The sequence below is a fragment of the Dermacentor andersoni genome, chromosome 11 (assembly GCF_023375885.2).
Source record: "Dermacentor andersoni chromosome 11, qqDerAnde1_hic_scaffold, whole genome shotgun sequence".
Lineage (NCBI taxonomy): Eukaryota > Metazoa > Arthropoda > Arachnida > Ixodida > Ixodidae > Dermacentor > Dermacentor andersoni.
The window spans coordinates 46,584,123-46,606,344 of NC_092824.1; positions in this window are offsets into that span (position 1 = coordinate 46,584,123).

Genomic DNA, 22,222 nt, shown 5'->3' on the forward strand with positions numbered 1-22,222 from the left:
CGCTAACTAAGCGGCGAGAGCACAGCGCACACGAAGCTATCAGCACTCGGCGCACTTTGTCCAAATCGCGGATCGTTTTCATGATAGAGCCCGCGCGGCCTCGCCATACGCAGGTGCTGCCGGAGTAGGGTTGATAATGGTTCACATCGAGAGGAGGCAGCGTCTACGTACCACGTCTACGACCACGTCTACGTACGAGGTCTGCAAAACGAGACACTGTTCAATTGCCTCACGTACTACAAGACGACGCGTAGGCCAGTGTTCATCTTCCACGAACCATCAGCCTGGTACCAGCGCGCCTTCATATAACAAGAGTGAACATTGATGCTACTCGCCTCTTCCTCGTCGTCTCACGGTGGTCTTTGTTAACATTTCGGTGTTTACAACCATGTTTCTCTATTTAACTATTGTTTCGTGGTGTTTCTCGCAGTATTACGAAACACACCAGCATACGGCGACGAAACAAGGAAAATTAGTAGCAAGGGTTTCCGCATCATTTCGATATCTCCCACGTTATATTCGGCGTGTAATCTTTATTTACATTATTTTCATTGATTTAGACATTTGGTATGAGCCACTGGGGTATGCACAATTTTATTCATTTCTCTAGAATGGGTATGTTCGAGTATCACGCAGAAGGGACAGAATTCCAGAAGTTGCTTGATACACGTCATCCTTACCTAAGTATATACCTGCTATCATCATCCTTCCCACGACATGCATTCTCCTTCTTCCTTTCTCGTGCGTATGCTGCCCTCATTACGTCCGCCTGACTTGGAGCTAGCCTTTTTGCATAGTTAGTGAAAGTCGCCAGGTAAAAACACAGAATTCCATGAATGTAAATATTGTCACATTTGCGGTGGATAAACTTAGAAGAGAGATACAGAAAAGAAAGGCAGATATTTAACCACTAAAGAATCAGGTCCGCTGCGCTACGCCGGGAGAGGGGAAAAGGGGAATGGAAAGAAAAGATAGTCCATGAGATAACACGTTCTATAGAATGAAAGCTCACCACACATTGCGCATTTCAATTAGTTGTAAATTATCTAAGTACTCGCTATACTAAGGCTTCGCTTTATTTCAACAAGTCATTTGGCTCTGCATCTATATTTAAGTTTGGGTTTCACGCCATATTTAAAGCGTGATTTTGTGCTATTTTGTTCGTATGGAGCTGGTAACAACACTGCGTATTTATTACAATGCTTGTGACGTAAATCAGTGAGCAGTAGCGAGCAGTGTACAAGCACCACAGCCAATTTGTGACAAGTACCGAAATTTCCAGGGGTGAATAATCATCCCTTAAACTATGTGCGTAAGCTTTGCCTCATAAAGAACTTTCGTTGGACGCAGTTCTGACCATTATTATTCCTGAAATAGGGTAAATAGAACTACTTGGTATGGTTTTAGGTTGAATATTCATCGCCGCTTAGAATCAAAGAGACAAAGTGAGACGTTCACCTGTACGCACCTCTTCTGTCAATGTGTCTGTTGGGAATACGGACTCGCCGCTTCAATCTCACGGCGAACGATACGTGCGACGTTCTCTTGAAATGGCTATGCGGCAGTAAGAGCGGAGCAAGAGGACGTGGCAGGGGTGATTGAGAGCCGGGAAAACTGTGGGATGATGCGGCGGCTTTTAGCTACATCAAAGTGGCGTTCTTTGACGATGGCTTGGACGGTAGCAATGCCGTTATAGACGAGAAAATTGAAGGCGTCGCCCACGATGCCTTTTAGCATGTGGCCCACGTTGTCAACCTCGATCATGGGCTCGTCGATTTTCCGGCAAAGCGCGAGCACTTCCTGTATGTAGGAGACATACGATTCGGTCGGCGACTGGACACGGGTGGCAAGCTCTTTTCGCGCAGCCTGTTGGCAACCTGACGGGTTGCGAAATAGGTCGCGAAGCTGCTCTTTGAAAATATCCCAAATGGAGAGCTCGATCTCATGGGTTCAATACCAGACACGCGGCGTCCCGTCTAGGTAAAATATCCCATTGGCAAGCATGATGGTAGGGTCCCAGTGGTGACTTTTGCTAAAACACTGATACATGCTGAGATAGTCGCCGACGTCAACGTGGTGTTGAGAGGAGAATGTCCCAGGATCATGGAGACTTGGAACCGTAACATGCCCTGTGGTTGGCGCCGCAGGTGTAGGTGTCGAAGGGGGGTTTGATCGGAAGCCATGGCTGAGAAGACGATGGTGCCGCTGCTTCGCAGCTCCGTGCTGAGGAAGGGGAACGTTCTACCTCTACCACAATGTTACACGAAGGACGAGTCAGTAAGATGAGGAACTATTTAGAGATTATATTTACAACAGCGGTTGCAGTACCGACTTGTGAGATTCACAGCGTGAGCCCAGTTTGTTCTTCCTCCTCTTTTCTCAAGTGATGGTGCCCACGCGCCTCGCTCAAACAATCAAATACCACACGCGGCTAGCAATATCTCAAGGCCAACTGTTTAAAAACAATGAACCTACTGAAATTACTATCTTACACAACATGGGGTAGTTACAGGAAGTGTATAATGAATATTTAGATGATCCTCATTCTATCATGGTTAGACTATGGTGCCATAGTATACAACTCTGCTGCCCCGTACGCACTAAAGACGCTGGATCCGGTCGACCACCTGGGTATCCGTCTGGCCACAAGTGCCTTCAGAACTAGCCCCATTGAAAGCGTATATGTGGAATCCAATGAGTGGTCACTCCACCTGCCGATATCATACATCAGCTTTACATATTTCCTCAAAGTCTCAAAGTGCACTCTAATCTCGAACATCCATATTTTAATACCGTTACCGATATGACGTGTGCTACATTTTTCCGCAAACGTCCCTCTCTAAGACAGCCCTCCTCGCTGCGTTTGAAAGAGCTTAGCGATGAGATGCATGTCCCACTGCTCGAGCACTGCTTAATGCATTTAACCAAGCAGTTACCTCCTTGGAAGTGGCAGCTGGTAGAATGTGACATGTCCTTTCTACAAGTTACAAAGCATGCACCAGACTGCGAAATACGAATGCGTTTCCCAGAACTTCAGTACAAGCACTCGTGCACAGAGTTCTATACAGACGCTTCCAAGTCATATGGCGGAGTATCCTATGCAGCCGTTGCACTCTTCTCAGAATCCGACGTACTACATCCAGAAACAAGTTCCTTTTCGGCCGAGGCCTGCGCACTATTGCTGGCTGTAAAGTATATATGGATATCAAAACTCCCAAAAGCAGTTATATATACCAACACCCTAAGTGTCGTGAAGAACTGGCTGCCACGCTGCAAACATATGTCTATGTAACAAGCATATCATCATATGCTGGGTACCTGCCCATAGGGGATTCGAAGGTAACGTTCTGGCAGACCAGATGGCCACTTCAATTGCATCCCATGCTGTTAATGCTAGTGTTGCGCTCCCTGTAAAATTTCTGAAACCTTTGATGCGAAAGAAACAGCGAATTCTCTGGGAATACATGTGGGACGCAGAAATAAATAACGAACTGCACGTGATAAAGCCACAGTTACGTTTTTGGCCCTCCGCAAAAAAATCACGGCGAACAGATGTCCTATTCTGTCGTCTCAAAATAGGACAAGCATTTGGGACCCATAATTTTCTACTTACTGGAAATGAACCTTCAATCTGTTGTAGACGTGGTGAGAGGCTGACCGTCCTTCACATGCTCTTGGAGTACCGGGAAGCACAAACTGAGAGAAAGAAACATTTTCCTCTTGCATATCGTTATTACATCCCTCTTCACCCGGCGATAATGCTTGGTAAGAAACCGCTTTTTAACAACAAGGCAGTCCTAGATTTCTTGAATGATCTTGTCCTTCACGTCATAAGCCCATAAAATTCATAGCGCATCCTCTTCCAGAAGATGCTGCTGCGATAATGTTTTGTGTAGCACATGCCTCCAGGCTCTTGTGTTTCAAGGGCTCTAATGAGTCCGTAGTGCTCTAGTAAATTTTAGTATCAGGTATATTTTGTACACCGTATCGTTATGTCGCAATGCATCTTAATGTTCACAGTTCCCGTGATTCGAAACTGCGATAATCTTATTCCAAGCAGATTTTACGCACTTTAGAGGGACTATGTTTAAGGCCCCTTTACGCCCACATTACATCAATCACATAGAAATTATACCTCAACTGCAAGCCCATTAACCCTGGCGTGGCGCTCTTTGGCGGTACCTAGCCCTTGGGCCAGTAAGCATAGCACATTAATTTCTGCTCAAAAAATCAAGTTGTCCCACACCCAAACTTCAAGTAAACGCCCCCCCCCCCCCCCCCAGATTTAGTAAGGTCTATCCCTAGATTTCAGGTTGGGCTAACCTGACATTTCAGTTGTGCTAAATCGAAATTTCATATAAACCCAAAATCTAAGTTCATCCGCCACCAAACTGAATTGATGATGATGATGATGATGTGTGGTGTTTTGTGGCGCAAGGGCCAGGTTTGGCCAAAGAGCGCCATGACAAGTGGTAATGTTGAAGATGTATTATGGGAGATGTGACTTGGCTGTAAAGTGGCCTAAAAATAAACAGTAAAGTGCGTAAAATGCGTAAAAGTAAAGTAAAGTGCGTAAAACCAAACTGAATTAGGCACACCCTTCATTTTTTTTGAAGTTTGAAGCTTATTTTTTCTTCATTACAGAAAGAGGGAACAAGAGCTAAAGGCCATTTGGCCTGACAGGGGCTCTTGCTCCTAAGCGCGTTCGGCTTACATGATGATCCAATGTAGGAAAACAGCAAATATAACAAGAAACAAGCAAGTATGATGTAGAAAATGCAAATAGACAAGATAATGTGTACATTATGCAATGACTATGTGAAAAAGACATTTGTGCTTCAATTTTTGTTTGTGCATTCACATTTCAGCGCAGATTAAGGAATAAATATATAGCGCATAAAAAATTTTAGTGCGACAGCATTTTATGTATAAGTAATTTGATTGTGTATGACAGACAGACAGACAGACAGACAACGAACTTTATTTGATCCTGAGGAGCTTCAGCGGGGGCCCCTATCGGGGACCCGCGGAAGCCGCTGGCCACGTCCAAGTCGGAGCAGGAATACCGTGATGTTCCGCCCTTTCTCGGGCCCTCTGGATTGCCTCTCGTTGTGCCTGGAGCGATGGGCTCCGGAGTGCCTCTTCCCAGTCGGCTTCGCTGGATAGAGGGCCGTTAGGTAACGCGGGACATTGCCAGAGCATGTGCGCTAAGGAACAATAGATCTCATTACAGTCCGGACAGCTCGAATCGACGTCTGTGTAGATACGGCTGAGAAAGCCCAGCGAGGGGAATGAGCCAGTCTGGAGCATTCTAAGTGAAACTGACTGAGACCTGTCTAACTTCGGGTGAGGAAGAGGATAGGCCCTTCTGCTAAGCCGATAGTGAGATGTTATCTCGTGAAAAGTAAGGAGCGGATCGTTCTGCTGGATTTCATCCTGTCCCCATAAGGCCTCCATGGCGCCGCGGCGCGTTAGATCTTGCGCGCGGTCATGGGCAAGCGCGTTGAGTTTAGGTATGTTCTGATGAACGTCCGCACCCATATGGGCGGGAAACCAAGAGATGTAGTGAGTGCCAGGGTTTGTTCTCTTTTCCATAATGGAGGCAGCCTCTTGGCCTAGGTTACCCGATTCGAAAGCTTTCATGGCCGCTCGTGAGTCGGTGAAAACGTTGGTGCGCGAGGGGTCGGTCATGGCCAGGGCTATGGCGACCCGTTCCGCGACTCCACTCGAAGCAAACCTAACCGAGGCCAAGGAGCGTAATTCCCCTTTGCCGTCATTGCCAACGCGAACGTGCTAGAGTTGCCGTACTGAGCCGCGTCGACAAAGACAGTCGAATCTTGATTCTCGCTGGCCTTCTGTAAAATCGCCCGTGCTCGGGCTTTTCTCCTCCCTACATTGTATTGCGGGTGCATATTCCGAGGAAATGGGCTTACCACAAAGATTGCCCGTGCCTCCCTGGATAATGTGATTGTGTATGAGAAGGTTTTTTATACATTCCTTAAACTTAGGCGCACAAATCAATTTTTCTCTCAACGATGTTTAGTAGCCTTGGTAGTTGATAGTTTATATCCTGACGTCCGTAGTTAGTACGCGTGAATGGTATTTTCTTGATTTGATAACGTAATGGGTATCGAGGAGAAGTGGGTATGCTGACAACATCGAGCCTGTGTTTTTTGTATGTAAGAGTAATCTATAATAAAATACCTGATCAGTAAATGTTTGCCGAAGAGATTGTGTGTGGGTAAGTCATGCGGCCTACCATGGTAGTTTTCAAAAATTCGTATTACTCGTTTTTGCGAGCCTAATTACATATCATAGTTTTTTGCTGTAGTTGTTCCCCAAATCAAGACACAATAAGCTTCGAGCAAAAAAGGGCGTAATATATTGCTTTCTTTGGCCATAAAGGTATTAGATCACCTATTTTATACATACAGCCTACTACTTTGCTAAGATCATTGCTAAGCTTATTGACATGATTGTCCCAGGAGAGGTTCTTTTGGAACCATACCCCCAAAATCTTTTGCGTTGTTACTTGTCCTAACCTCTTTGCTTGAAATAGAACAGTTATATTAACAGGCAATGGCTTGTTTATCGGTTTAAATATTATATATTTGGTTTTGTTGACATTCAATTGTAGTTCTCTGATGTACAGTCATTCAGATAATAAATTTAAATAATCATTTAATTCTTTTTGTAAGCATTGCAAGGAATAATTTGCAAAAAAAAGATTAGTATCGTCTGCGTGCAAGATTATATTAGGTGAGGAAGAAATGTCGAAGAAAAGGTCGTTGATATAAAGATTAAATAATATAGGACCAAGTATGGATCCCTGTGGCACGCCAGTCTGCATTTCGAGAAGTGAGGAAGTGGCCTGATTATAGGAACCAAGCTGGTAACGATCCGTTAAGTAACTTCTCATTAAATCTAATGCTGTACCACGTATACCGTAGTCATAAAGTTTGCAGAAAAGTATAACACTAGGCCAACCTTCAAATTTTAAGTTGGTCCACCACAAAATTTAGTTTGATACACATAGAATATTCTGGTTAGCTCGCCCCTTAATTTAAGTTGAGTCACCCCTAAATTCAGTTGGCCCACCCCAAATTTACGGTGGCCCACTCGCAAATTTCACTTGGTCAATCCCAAAGTTTCCACTTAGCCCTCAACCCAAATTTTATTTGGCTCGCGTTCAGATTTCAAGTTAACCCGAGAATTCCATTTAGCCCGTTTTCGCTTTTAGAGTTGGCCCACTTGCAAATGTCATGGCCACCACTTCCACATTTCCGAGGACCAACCCGCAAATTTCAAGTTGGCCCACATCCAAATTTTAGTTGGCCAACCACCAAATTTTAAGTTGAAAAAACCCCAAATTTCAAGTTGACCCACCCAAACGTTTTAGGCGGAACACTTTTACTATAGTTTCACCTTTACATAAGTTTTACTATAAGCCCTATGTATTTCTAAGGGCATTACCCTTTCGCTGATTTCTTTTGTGAATCAAAGTGTTCATTATTGCTTAAAAGTTATCTGTCATCTACATTCACACTATCATAACGTATTTTCGTGCAGATAAAACGCATTACACTTTCCGCGCGACAGGAGCTCAGCAAAGACTGATTACGCAGTAAAAGCTTCCTTTTGTGCCTATTCCCATTTAAATGTCGCATGTGTTCAACTGGTAACGAACCCGAAAATATAAGAATTAGAAAGATCACAACAGATTGTAGTTAAAGGTACCTTCAGCTATGTGGTGCATCTACATTGTTGCGGAACAAATCACAACAACGTCGTGAGGAATCTGTGCGGTATTTTCTACAAGAATTGCCAAGTGTAGCATTGATCGCCTGCTTTCCCGGGTCTGTTGTGGCTGCCTGCGTGCGGTTCATATGGTGGTTAGCTTGGCGGTTATGTTTGCAGACATAGATACGAATGTTACATTTCAGCTGATTACGTCTACTGGCGAACTCGCCTACAAAACTCTGTATGCTTAACATGTACATGCACCACTGTCGTGCGTAATTAAAAAAGGAAACTCCTGTACGTCTTGAAGAAAGTATTTCGGCTCACAGGGACGTAACTGGTACGCCCATCCTGAAAAGATTTTGCGCCAAAAAACAACACACACAAGAAAGTTGTCGTCGTCTTTCTTGCATGTGTTGTTTCTTGGCGCAAAATCTTTTCAGTATGCAAGAGCACCAACTAGCCCAGCACTTAACTCTTCTAAAGTACGCCCATCTGGTATCGGAATGATGAATTTTGCGAAGTCATTGATTTAGCCATTTAGTATGGGTCACTGGGTGAGTGCATGTTGAAGAGCGTGAAAAGTTGGACAACGACCACACGCGTCTCGACAGCGCACCGTTGTCGGAGGACGTTATTTTAGGCCCTTGGCCAGATGCTCAATCGAGTTTCAAGGCCATCCAAGCACTACTGAACTTTTTGAAAATTACGGGCCTGGATTACAGGCTTTGAGCGTGCCAAATTGCTCGCCATATGTTCTGCATCTCCTTCTATCGTCATCGTCAGCCATCATGCGTCTCTTTCTTACCTCTTCCTTTCCCTCTTCCCCTTCCCCCAACGCCGAGCAGCTGGCTAGAGGAATATACCTCAGGCCGACCTCTCTTCGTTTCGCATCATTAAACTTCGCTCTCTCTTGGCGCATCGTCCGGAATGGTTAGGTGCTCCCATGTATTGTGCATAAATTTACGCATCTAATGCCGCCTCACAGGTACATCTGAAGCTCACTGATCTGTTACTGTTATAGTAAAAAAGGTTTCAGTTTTTTAAATGCATAAATATTTTGAAGCTTCTCAACAAGGAAGTGTGTCCCTGTGTCCATCATGTAGGAGGCTATCGTTTTCAAGATAGGCCCCGCTGCAGCAAGCGAATTCACCTTCGTACTGGCTCTCACGTCAGCGCGAAATAAGTGGCAAGAACACAACGCACACAACACTACCAGCACTGGCGGAACTGTGTCCCCAAGGCAGGTCGCTTTTAAGGTAGGGCCCACGCGGCTGCGTCATACGCAAGAATCACGGTTATAATGGTTCGGATAGAGAGGAGGCGTTGTCGCCCATCACGTCTACGTATGAGATCTACTAAACGTAACACGGTTCGATTACATAACGCACTATAGAACGCATTTGTCAGTGTTCTCCTTTACGAAGCAGTCACATCATCCAAACACACCATGGTGTAACACGAGAGAACATTGGTAATACTCTCCTCTCCTTCGTCGTGTCACGCTGGTATCAATTAACCTTTCGACGTTGCAGCCATGATTGTTCATTTGACAATCCTTTCTAGGCGTTTCTAGCAATTAAGCCAAACACGGCAGCATACGACGGCAAGAAAACCGGTGATTTGTAGCAAATGCTTACGCATCATTTCCATGACTGTCAAAGACGATTCTCGCGTATATTTTATTTGCATTGTTTTCATTGATTAAGCCATTTTGTATATAAAGAATTTATCCAGAATGGCACAACAGGAACAGAATGCGTAAATGTTGCTTCATACGCGTCGTACTTATCCATCCATATGCCTGCGATCACCATAATTCCCTCGACACGTATCATACAATGCGTGCGTGCTTGCTGCTGCGTATGCTTCCCACCGTGCGTCCGCCTTATTTGGAGCTAGCATTTTGGCATTGTTTCTGAACGCCGCCATGCAAAATCATAAAAAATGCATGAATACACATTGATGACGCTTGCGGTGAATATACAGATGAGAAATATCTGCTGACGTAAATCAATGAGCGGTATGAAGGATAGTGCAAGCGTCGCTCCCTATTTGTGACATTTACAGCACTTTCCAAAGGAGAATATTTATTCTATAAGGAATACGTGTAAGCCCTGTCCAGTTGTGAACTTTCGCAGACCGTTTCTCTGAATTTATATTTTTGGAGCAGGACAAACAAGCCTACGCTTGGTATGGCTTTATGTTGAATAGTAGGCGTCACTTACAACCGAGAACAGGTAGGCGCTGACGTCTATACGCCCATCTGCGTGTCTTTTCCTATTTTAAACATGACTCACTATGCAGCCCATAGTTTGATCTTTTCGTTAGGTGTCCTTTCCATGGCTCACACCTTTCTGGAGAATGCGATGTATTTTACGTGCAAAGAAAATTCATGTGGTAATAATAGTGTAGGTACCTAATGACCGAAACTAAAAATACTACAAGAGGAAAAAATAACATGTCGCCATTGGGTGAACATCAAGACAGATCTTATAAATCTGCACCAGAAGCTGCCACATTAGGAAAATAATAAACATCAGGTAAAAAACACCTATAATTGCTGTGTGCTTACTAGTGGTATTTCCACAAAACTAAATCTTGCGTTTCGAATATGGTATCTAAGAAAGCACTGGAAAATAAGTCACCACAGTAGGTTTATTGGTAATATGTGCTAGGAGTCGAAGAAACCGACTAACAACCTCAGCTTCTAAAGTAATTTCGAGAAAATGAAAATGCTGTTGTTCCTCGCTCGGTCTTACTGTCAAAGCTAAGCTCCCAACCATACTGCCATATGCGCACCATAATGATTTCCCCACTACTGAAATATTTCGCACACTAGAATGCTATTTCAAACACAGCTGCTAGTTGCGTCTTCTGCACTTCTGGTTTAAGAAAGCTATCTTTCTCCTGTGGTGCACACCTCGAGGAATTCAACCAGAGCTTGTCATGTGTGCGCAAACCACCATTGTTTTGCCGGCAGCGTGGTACTGACTTCAAAAGACCACATCAATGTATTGTCCAGCGATGAAAACATGGTTCACTCTCAAAAAGGGGTTGTTGGGTTCTTAAATGCCTTCAGATCTTAAGGTAAAGAAATCGATATATCAGCATTTCCATCACTTATGTCCTTCGACATCAAGCCTGGTGAACGTTACACTTTGCGAAACATTGTTACACTGTCACCTGCAATATTAAGGCAGAACAAAGACAACGTCATTCACAACTTCACTACATGGAACAAACAGTAACAAACAAAGCAGACTCAACTTTTTTAGTCATGGTCCATACTCTTAGCTGTAAAGGTACACTGTATTTGGGATGTGGTTATTGCTAGGCCTCATGCGCCATCACCGGTTGTTCTACCAATCGAAAGCTCACAGTGGTAGCGTTGTCTAGCTACACCTTCAACTTCGCTAGGCGAACCTCCAAATAATAGCTCGGTCCACCCGACAATATTAGTTGAAACACCTCGATATTTCTGGTTAGCTCGCCCCCTAACTTGAGCTGACTACTCCCTCAATTCAGTTGGCCCACCGCGGCTTTACCTTGGCCCACCACACATTTACGTTGGCCAGCTTTCAAAGTTTCTTTGGTAAAACCCGTTTTCGACTTCGCCCACCCTCAAATTTGACTTGGATCTCGTACAGATTTCAAGTTTGCTAACCCGCGAATTCCATTTCGCTCGTTTCGAAATTTGTTGTGGGCCGCTTGGAAAATTTTGAGCTTGCCACGGGCGGAATTGAGAGGCACAACCCGCAAATTTCAAGTTGGTCCACGCCGAAATTTTTGTGCGGCAACCTTCAAATTTTAGGTAGACAACACCAAATTTCAAATTGACCCTGCCGGATCACCCTTCAGTCGTGCCAACCTTCACAATTAGCTTCAACATACATTTTATAAGAAACCCTATGTATTTCTTAGGGCATTATCCTTTCATTGTTTCTCTTGCGTTAGATTGTTCCTTATTGCTGAAAAGCTATCACTCATCTCTATTTACTCTGTCGTAAGTATAAGGCTTTGGCATGTAACGTATTTTTGTGCAGATATAAGACATTACACTTTCTGCATGATAGAATCTGAGTAAAGACTGATTACGCAATAAAGGTTCCTGTTGTACGTATTGCTGCCATTTAGGTGTCGGATATGTTCAACTGGTAACGAACCCGAACGTGTGAGAGTTAGAATGACCACAAAAGATTGTAGTTAAAGGGGCCTTCAGCTATATGGTGCGATTGCATTGTTACAGATCAAATGGCAAAAACCACTCTTGGAATCTGTGTGTTGTTTTCTGCAAGCATTGGCAACTGTTGCATTGATCGCCTACTTTTCCGGGTCTGTTGTGGATGCCTGGGTGCTGCCGGATTGGTAGTCAGCGCTGGCGGATATGTTTGCGAGTATATATATATATATATAGAAATGTTACATCTAAGCCGAATAATTCTATTGGCGAACTTGCCTGCAAAACTCTGTATGCTTATCATATACACGCACCACTGTTCTGCGTAATTAAAAAAGAAACTCATCTAAATCTTGAAGGAATAGTGTTATCTCACAGTGACGTAAATGGTGTGCGCGCCTGGTACCGGAATTATGAATTTACCCAGTTCTTGATTTAGCCATTTATAATATGGCACTAGGTGAGCACATGACCTTGGCACATCCTCCAGAATGCTCGTGTGCTCCAATATTTTGTGCATAAATTTTCCAATCTAAGGCCGGCTCCCAGGTATATCTGAAGCTCACGGATCGTTGACTGTAAAAGTCAGAAACGTTTCAGATTTTAAATGCACAAGCATTTCTAGGTTTCTGAACGAGGAAGTCTTTCCCGGTGTCCATCACCGGTGTCCATCATGTAGAAGGGTATCGCTTTCAAGATAGGGTCCTCAGCAGCAAGCAAATTGACCTTCGTGCTGCCTTTCGGGTCAGTGCAAGCTAAGAGAAGAGAACACAACGCACGCGAAAGTATCAGCACTCAGGCAACTCTGTCCCCAAGGAAGTTCGCTCTTAAGGTAGCGCCCGCGCGGCCGCGCCATACGCTACTGCCACCCGATTGTTGTTGATCACGGTTATAATGGTTCGGATCGAGAGGAGGCGTCGTAGCCCACTACGTGCACGTACGAGGTATACCATACTTAACACGCTTATACAAAGTTAAGTGTTTGACGGAAGCCTGTCCGGTCGGGAAGTTTCAGCTCCCGTGTGGGAACCGAAACGTCTTCTTTTCTTTTAAAATTTACTTTGGTTGGCGTAGTGCCCCAGGTTTTTGTCTATTTTTTAACCACGCTTATATAAGATAACGCACTACTGCACGCATTTATCAGTGCTCTGCTCTACGAACAGTCACATCGTCCAGTTCACCATGGTTTAACACGAGTGAACATTGCTACTTCTCCCCTCTTCTTCGTCGTCTCAAAGTTTCAGGGTTGCAGCCGTGATTCTCCATTTCACAATTCTTTATAGACGTTTCTAGCAATTAAAGCAAACACGCCAGCATATGACGACAAAAATACAGGCGATAAGTAGCAAATGCTTACGACTAATTTACTTAACTCCCAGAGAAGCTTCTCGTGTAATCTTTTTTTACATTATTGTCATTGATCTGGCCATTTCGTATATTTCACTGCAGGTGTGAAATATATTAGGCAATTCTCCACAATGGCTATGTCCAATTTTGCCACAATAGGGACAGAATGCGTAAATGTTGCTTTATACGCGTCGTACTTATCCATGCATATGGCTGCTATCACCAAAATTCTCTCCCCACGTATCATGCAATGCCTTCATGCTTGCTGCTGCGTATGCTTCCCACCATGCGTCCGCCTTATTTGGAGCTAGCATTAGAGCATAGTTTCTGAACGGCGTCATGCAAAAGCATAAAAAATGCATGAATATATATTGATGACGTTTGCGGTGAATATACAGAAGTGAGATTTCTGCTGACGTCAATCAATGAGCGGTATGTATGATAGTGCAAGCGTCACTGCCTATTTGTGACATTTACAGCACATTCCAAAGGAAAATATTCGGCCTATAAGGAATGCGTTTAAGCCCTGTCCAGTTGTGAACTTTGGCAGACAGTTTTCCTGAATTTATATTTTTGGGGCAGGACAAACACGCCTACGCTTGGTATGGCTTTATGTTGAATAGTAGGCGTCGCTTACAAACGAGAACAGGTTGGGGCTGACGTCTATGCGCCTATGTGCGTGTCTTTTCCTATTTTAAACACGACTCACTATCGAGTCCATAGTTTGACCTTTTCAATAGGTGTCCTTTCCGGGGCCCACATCTTTCTGGAGAATGCGATGTAGTTTACGTGCAAAGAAAATTCATGTGGTAAGTATAGGAAAGGTACCTAATGACCGAAACTAAAAAAAAACTATAAAATGAAAAAATAACATGTCGCCATTGGGTGAACATCAAGACAAATCTTATAAATCTGCATCAGAACCTGCCACATTAAGGAAAATAATAAACATCAGGTAAAAAGCATCTATAATTGCTGTGTGCTACCTAATAGTATTTCCCGAAAAATAAATCTTGCGTTTCGAATATGGTATCTAAGAAAGCACTGGAAAATAAGTCACCACAGTAGGTTTATTGGTAATATGTGCTAGGAGTCGAAGAAACCAACTAACAACCTCAGCTTCTAATGTAAGTTAAAGGTAATGAAAATGCTGCTGTTCCTTGCTCGGTCTTACTGTGGGAGCTAAGCTCTCAACAATGCTGCCGCATGTACACCATAATAATATTCCCACTTCTGAAACATTTCGTACACCAGAATGATAATTCGAACACAGCTGCTAGTGGTGTCTTCTGCACTTCTGGTTTAATAAAGCTATCTCTCTCCTGTGGTGCACAACTCGAGGAATTCCACCAGAGCTTGTCATGTGTGCGCAAACTACTATAATTTTGCCGGCAGCGCGGCACTGACTTCAAAAGACCGCATCAATGTATTGTCCAGCGCTGCTAAAATGGTTCACTCTCAAAAAGGTGTTGTTGGGTTCTTAATTGCCTTCAGATCTTAAGCTAAACAAAGCGATATATCGGCATATCCATGAGTTATATCATTCTAAATCAAGCCTGTGGTACGTTAAGCTTCACGAAACATCGGTAACGTGTCATCTGAGATAACCATGAATAACAAAGAAATCGTAATTGACAAATTCACTACATGAGAACAAAGGGTAGAAAACAAAGGAGCCTCAATTTTTTGGCTATGCTCCATGCTCTTATTTGTAAAGGTACACTGTACTTGTGGTGCGGTTATTGCCAGGTCTAATGTTAAATCGCCGGTTGTTCTATCGATCGAAAGCTCAGAATGGCAGCGTTGTCAAGCTGCACTACTGTATATAGCCTTGCTGCTCGCTAAGCCAGACAAATTTACGAAATGATTTATCTGTCTCATTAGTGTCGTTTTTCTAACAACATTTATATGTCGTTTCGATATCTTACACACTAGTCGAGGGGGCCTTTTCAAGGCGTTCCTCGACTAAGAGAATATCGAATAATGTTAGTGCAGCAAAAGGACTTGGACTAACGTACTGGCCCTCGCCTCAACTCTAGTGAGTCGAAAAGAAGCGCCAAGTGCAGCCAGTTTAGCATCTACTATTTCGATTGCCAGTTGAAGAAGATCACATGCAAAAGTCAATATAAGATTCTTTTTCTCTCATGTGCTCATATGTATGTGGCAAAGTGGACAACATGAATTCCATAGTCTGTGTCTCAGGGTATGTGTCCATATTTGTTCAAGGCCACAGAATGGGTGAATACCTGGAGAGACAATGAACGCAATGGGAAAACGCGAGATTATGGGCAACAGAAGCACCCCACTGTCAGAAGACAAATAGAGCGAACTAGTGTTTGAGGGTTAATTGAACCAGGTTGTGCCTTGTTCCTTTTTCTCCTGGTTGTTATAATTTACCGTGTATTGTATAAGCTTCGAGGTATATAGATGTGATGAATTGAACAGAAAATTCAAAACATTCGCTTCACCGAAGCGAGCGAAAGTGCATGCCATATACATCATTTGAAGAAAGATGTTCATGTTTAGGGGTTTGTTTTGTATTGCTCGCACATTTAAAATTTACAAGAGCATGAAAAAACCTACAAAAATTCTGAAAACAGTCTATGAATGCGCCAGCTTTGTTTCGATCGTTTCTGACTATGGTTTGCTTGGTTTTGCTTACTTGATTATCGTGGCCTATGCTCATCTACCCATAGCCTTTATCATGCCGAAGAATCCTTATTCTTTAGAAGTGTCACGTTTCCCCTCCGCACCTGGTCCTTTCAATGCCATCCTAAGAATTGAGTCGAAACGCTGGGCAGCAGCGCGCCTCGAAGGAGTAGCGCGGTCGAAATATAAAAGAAGCTGTCGCATTAGCGAGTGAGAGATGTGTTCATCCCAGATATGTCCTAAAATTCTCGCTGCCGCTCTCGCAAGCCTTCTTTACGGTCGCATTGCTCGTCCTGAAAAAGAAATGAAAATCTGCTAAACGTCTCACAACACTCGCTTGCCCACGGGGTGCTCATACCTCAAGGAACGCTCAGTAGCGTTCGATAGGACATTGCGTCACGCCAAAAAATCAAGTTGGCCCACACCCGAACTTCATGTAAACCCTCCATCAAATTTAAGACGGTTTATCCGTAGATTTCAGGTTGGGCCAAGCCGGCATTCCAGTTGTGCCAAACGCAAATTTCATGTAAACCCAAAATTGAAGTGGATCCACTCCCGAATAGAAGTGTGCACACCCTTCAACTTCGCTAGGCCAACCTCCAAATTTTAGCTTGGTCCACCCAAAAAGTTTAGTTGAAACACCTCGATATTTCTGGATAGCTCGCCCCCTAAGTTGAGCTCACTAATCGCTCAATTCAGTTGGCCGAACCCCTACTTTACCTTGGCCCACCACAGATTTATGTTGGCCCACTTTCAAATTTTTTTTGGTAAAACCCAGGTTTTTGACTTAGCCCACCCTCAAACTACACTTGCATCTCGCTCATATTTAAAGTTTGCCAACCCGCGAATTCCATTTGGCTCGTTTTGAAATTTGAAGTTGGCCGCTTTGGAAATTTTGAGGTCGCCACGGGCAGAATTGAGAGGCGCAACCCGCAAATTTCAAGTTGGTCCACGCCGAAATTTTCGTTCGACAACTTTCAAATTTGAGGTAGACAACCCCAAATTTCAAGTTGACCCTGCGGGCCAACACTTCAGTAGTACCACCCTTCACAATTAGCTTCAACATAAATTTAATAAGAAACCCTATGTATTTCTTAGGGCGTTATCCTTTCATTGTTTCTTGTGTGTTAGATTGTTCCTTATTGCTTAAAAGCTATCATTCATCTCCATTTACTCTATGATAAGTATAAGGTCTTAGCATGGAACGTATTTTTGTGCACATATAAGACGTTATACTTTCTGCGTGATAGAATCTCAGTAAAGACTGATTACGCAATGAAGGTTCCTTTTGTACATATTGCTGACATTTAGGTGCGGGATATGTTCAACTGGTAACGAACCCGAACGTATGAGAGTTAGAATGACTACAAAAGATTGTAGTTAAAGGGACCTTCAACTATATGGTGCGATTACATTGTTACAGACCAAATCGCAATAACCTCTAGTGGAATCTGTGTGGTATTTTCTGCAAGCATCGGCAAGTATTGCACTAACCGCCTACTTTTCCGGGTCTGTTGTGGCTGTCTGGCAGCTGCCGGATCGGTAGCCAGCTTGGCGGATATGTTTGCGAATATATATATATATATATATATATATATATATATATATATATATATATATATATATAGAATTGTTACATCTCAGCCGAATAAGTCTATTGGGGAACTTGCCTATAAAAACTCTGTATGCTTAACATATACACGCACCACTGTTCTGCGGAATTAAAAATGAAACTCATCAAAATCTCGAATAAATAATGTTAGCTCACATTGACGTAAATAGTGCGCGCGCCTGGTACCGGAATGATGAATTTACCCAGTTCTTGATTTAGCCATTTAGTATGTGTCACTAGGTGAGCACATGATCTTGGCACATCCTCCAGAATGTTCATGTGCGCCTATATTTTGTGCATAAATTTTCCCATCCAAGGCCGGCTCCCAGGTATATCTGAAGCTCACGGATCGTGGACTGTAAAAGTCAGAAACGTTTCAGATTTTAAATGTACAAGCATTTCTACGTTTCTGAACGAGGAAGTCTGCCCCGGTGTCCATCACGTAGGAGGTTATCGCTTTCAAGATAGGGCCAGCTGCAGCAAGCAAATTGAACTTCGTGCTGCCTTTCTGGTCAGTGCTAACTAAGAGAAGAGAACACAACGCACGTGAAACTATCAACACTCAGGCAACTCTGTCCCCAAGGAAGTTCACTTCTAAGGCAGCGCCCGCGCGGACGCGCCATACGCTACTGCCGCCGGATGGTGACAGTGACAGTGACAAGAACTTTATTAAGTGTCCTGAGGAACTCGATTGGGAGACCGAAGGCTCCCCGATCAAGTTGTTGGCTCCGCCCACGACGGGACAGGGAGGTGGTGACTCTCCGCGGATGGTGGTCACGGTTATAATGGTTCCGATCGAGAGGGGCGTCCTAGCCCACCACGTGCACGTACGAGGTATACCATATTTAACACGGACGGAAGCCCGTCCGGTTAGGAGGTTTCGGCTCCCGTGTGGAAGCCGAAACGTCTTTTTTTTTTTAAATTTTACTTTGGTTGGCGTAGTGCCCCAGGTTTTTGTCTAACTTTTAACCACGCTTATATAAGATAACGCACTACAGCACGCATTTATCAGTGCTCTGCTCTACGAAGCAGTCACATCGTCCAAGGCACAATGGTGTAACACGAGTGAACATTGCTACTTCTCCCCTCTTCTTCGTCGTCTCAAAGTTTCAGGGTTGCAGCCGTGATTCTCCATTTCACAATTCTTTCTCGACGTTTCTAGCAAATAAACCAAACACGCCAGCATACGACGACAAAAAACAGGCGATAAGTAGCAAATGCTTACGCCTAATTTATGTAACTCCCGAAGAAGGTACTCGTGTAATCGTTGTTTACATTATTTACACTGATCTGGCCATTTCGTATATTTCACTGCAAGTATGAAATACATTAGTCAATTCTCCAGAGTGGCTATGTCCAATTTTGCCACAATAGGGACAGAATGCGTAAATGTTGCTTCATACGCGTCGTACTTATCCATGCATATGGCTGCTATCACCAAAATTCTCTCCCCACGTATCATGCAATGCCTTCATGCTTGCTGCTGCGTATGCTTCCCACCGTGCGTCCGCCTTATTTGGAGCTAGCATTAGAGCATAGTTTCTGAACGGCGTCATGTAAAAGCATAAAAAATGCATGAATATATATTGATGACGTTTGCGGTGAATATACAGAAGTGAGATTTCTGCTGACGTCAATCAATGAGCGGTATGTATGATAGTGCAAGCGTCACCGCCTATTTGTGACATTTACAGCACTTTCCAAAGGAGAATATTCGTACTATAAAAGACGTGGAAGCCCTGTTCAGTTGTGAACTTTCGCAGACAGTTTTCCTGAATTTATATTTTTTTGGAGCAGGACAAACACACCTACGCTTGGTATGGCTTTATGTTGAATAGTAGGCGTCGCTTACAAACGAGAACAGGTAGGCGCTGACGTCTATGCGCCTATGTGCGTGTCTTTTCCTATTTTAAACATGACTCACTATGCAGCCGATAGTTTGACCTTTTTATTAGGTGTCCTTTCCAGGGCCCACATCTTTCAGGAGAATCCGATGTATTTTACGTGCAAAGAAAATTCATGTGGTAATAATAGTGTAGGTACCTAATGACCTAAACTAAAATACTACAACAGGAAAAAATAACATGTCGCCATTGGGTGAACATCAAGACAGATCTTATAAATCTGCATCAGAAGCTGCTACATTAGGAAAATATTAAACATCAGGTAAAAAACACCTATAATTGTTGTGTGCCTACTAATGGTATTTCCACAAAAGTAAAGCTTCCGTTTCGAATATGGTATCTAAGAAAGCATTGGAAAATAAGTCACCAGTGTAGGTTTATTGGTAATATGTGCTAGGAGTCGAAGAAACCGACTAACAACCTCAGCTTCTAAAGTACGTTAAAGGAAATGAAAATTCTGATCTTCCCTGCTCGGTCTTACTGTCGGACCTAAGCTCTCAACTATACTGCCGCATGTACACTATAATGATTTCCCCGCTACTGAAATATTTCGTACACTAGAATGGTAATTTGAACACTGCTGCTAGTGGTGTCTTCTCCACTTCTGGTTTAAGAATGCTATCCGTCTCCTGTGGTGCAGAACTCGAGGAATTCAACCAGAGCTTGTCATGTGTGCGCAAACTACTATTGTTTTGCCGGCAGCGCGGCACTGACTTCAAAAGACTGCATCAATGTATTGTCCAGCGATGCAAAAATGGTTCACTCTCAAAAAGGTGTTGGTGGGTTCTTAAATTGCTTCAGCTCTTAAGCTAAGTAAAGCGATATATAAGGATTTCCATCAGCTGTGTCCTTCTAAATGAAGCCTATGGTACGTTACACTTTGCGTAACATCGGTAACGTGTCACCTGCGATAACTATGAATAACAAAGAAAACGTAATTGACAAATACACTCCATGAGAACAAAGCGTAGCAAACAAAGCAGTCTCAACTTTTTAGTCATGCTCCATGCTCTTAGCTGTGAAGTTACGCTGTAGTTGTGGTGTGGTTATTGCCAGGTCTCATGTGGAATCGCGGGTTGTTCTATCGATCGAAAGCTCACAATGGCAGCGTTGTCTAGCTACACCTGTGTATATAGCTATGCTGCTCGCTAAGCCAGACAAACTTACGAAATGATTTATCTGTCTTATTATTGTCGTTTTTCTAACAACACTTATATGTCGTTTCGATATCTTACACACTAGTCGATGCGGTCTTTTCAAGGCGTTCCTCGACTAAGAGAACATCGAATAGTTTTTATTCAGCAAAAGGACTTTGACTAAAGTACGGCCCCTCGCCTAGACTCGAGTGAGTCGAGAAGACGCGCCAAGTGCAGCCAGTTTAGCATCGACTATTTCGGTTGCCAGTGGAAGAACGTTCCATGCAAAAGTCAATATAAGATTCTTTTTCTGTCATGTGCTCATATGTATGTGGCAAAGTGGACAACATGAATGCCATAGTCTGTGTCTCAGGGTATGTGCCCATATTTTTTCAATGCCACAGAGTGGGTGAATACGTGGAGAGAAAATGAACGCAATGGCAAACGCGGGAATGTGGGCAACAGAAGCACCCCACTGTCAGAAGACAAATAGAGCGAACTAGTGTTTGAGGTTTGATTGAACCAGGTTGTGCCTTGTTCCTTTTTCTCCTGGTTGTTGTAATTTACCGTGTATTGTATCATAAGCTTCGAGGTATATTGATGTGATGAATTCAACAGAAAATTCAAAACATTCGCTTCACCGAAGCGAGTGAAAGTTAATGCCATATACATCATGTGAAGAAAGATGTTTATGTTAAGGGGTTTGTTTTGTAATGCTCGTACATTTAAAATTTACAAGAGCATGAAAAAACCTACAGAAATTCTGAAAACAGTCTACTAACACGCCAGTCTTGTTTGGATCGTTTCTGGCTATGGTATGCTTAGTTTTGCTTACTTGACTTTCCTAGCGAAGCTCATCTACCCATAGCCTTTATCATGGCAAAGAATCCTTATTCTTTAGAAGTGTCACGTTTCCCTTCCGCTCCTGGTCCTTTAAATGCCATCGTAAGAATTGAGTCGAAACGCTGGGCAGCAGCGCGCCTCGAAGAAGTAGCGCGGTCGAAATATAAAAGAAGCTGTCGCATTAGCGAGTGAGAGAAGTGTTCATCCCAAATATGTCCTAAAACACTCGCTGCCGCTCTCGCAAGCCTTTTTTAAGGGCGCATTGCTTGTCCTGAAAATGAAATGAAAATGTGCTAACGTCCTACAACGCTCGCTTGCCCGCGGGGTGCTCATACCTCAAGGAACGCTCAGTAGTGTTCGATAGGACATTGCGTCACGCCAAAAAATCAAGTTGGCCCACACCGGAACTTCAAGTAAACCCTCCATCAAATTTTAGACGGTCTATCCGTAGATTTCAGGTTGGGCCAAGCCGGCGTTCCAGTTGTGCCAAACGCAAATTTCATGTAAACCCAAAATCGAAGTGGATCCACTCCCAAATTGAAGTGTGCACACCCTTCAACTTCGCTAGGCCAACCTCCAAATTTTAGCTTGGTCCACCCAAAAAGTTTAGTTGAAACACCTCGATATTTCTGATTAGCTCGCCGCCTAACTTGAGCTCACTAATCCCTCAAATCAGTTGGCCCGCTCCTGCTTTACCTTGGCCCACCACAGATTTACGTTCGCCCACTTTCGAATTTTGGTTGGTAAAACCCAAGTTTTTGACTTAGCCCACCCTCAAATTTGACTTGGATCTCGTTCAGATTTCACGTTT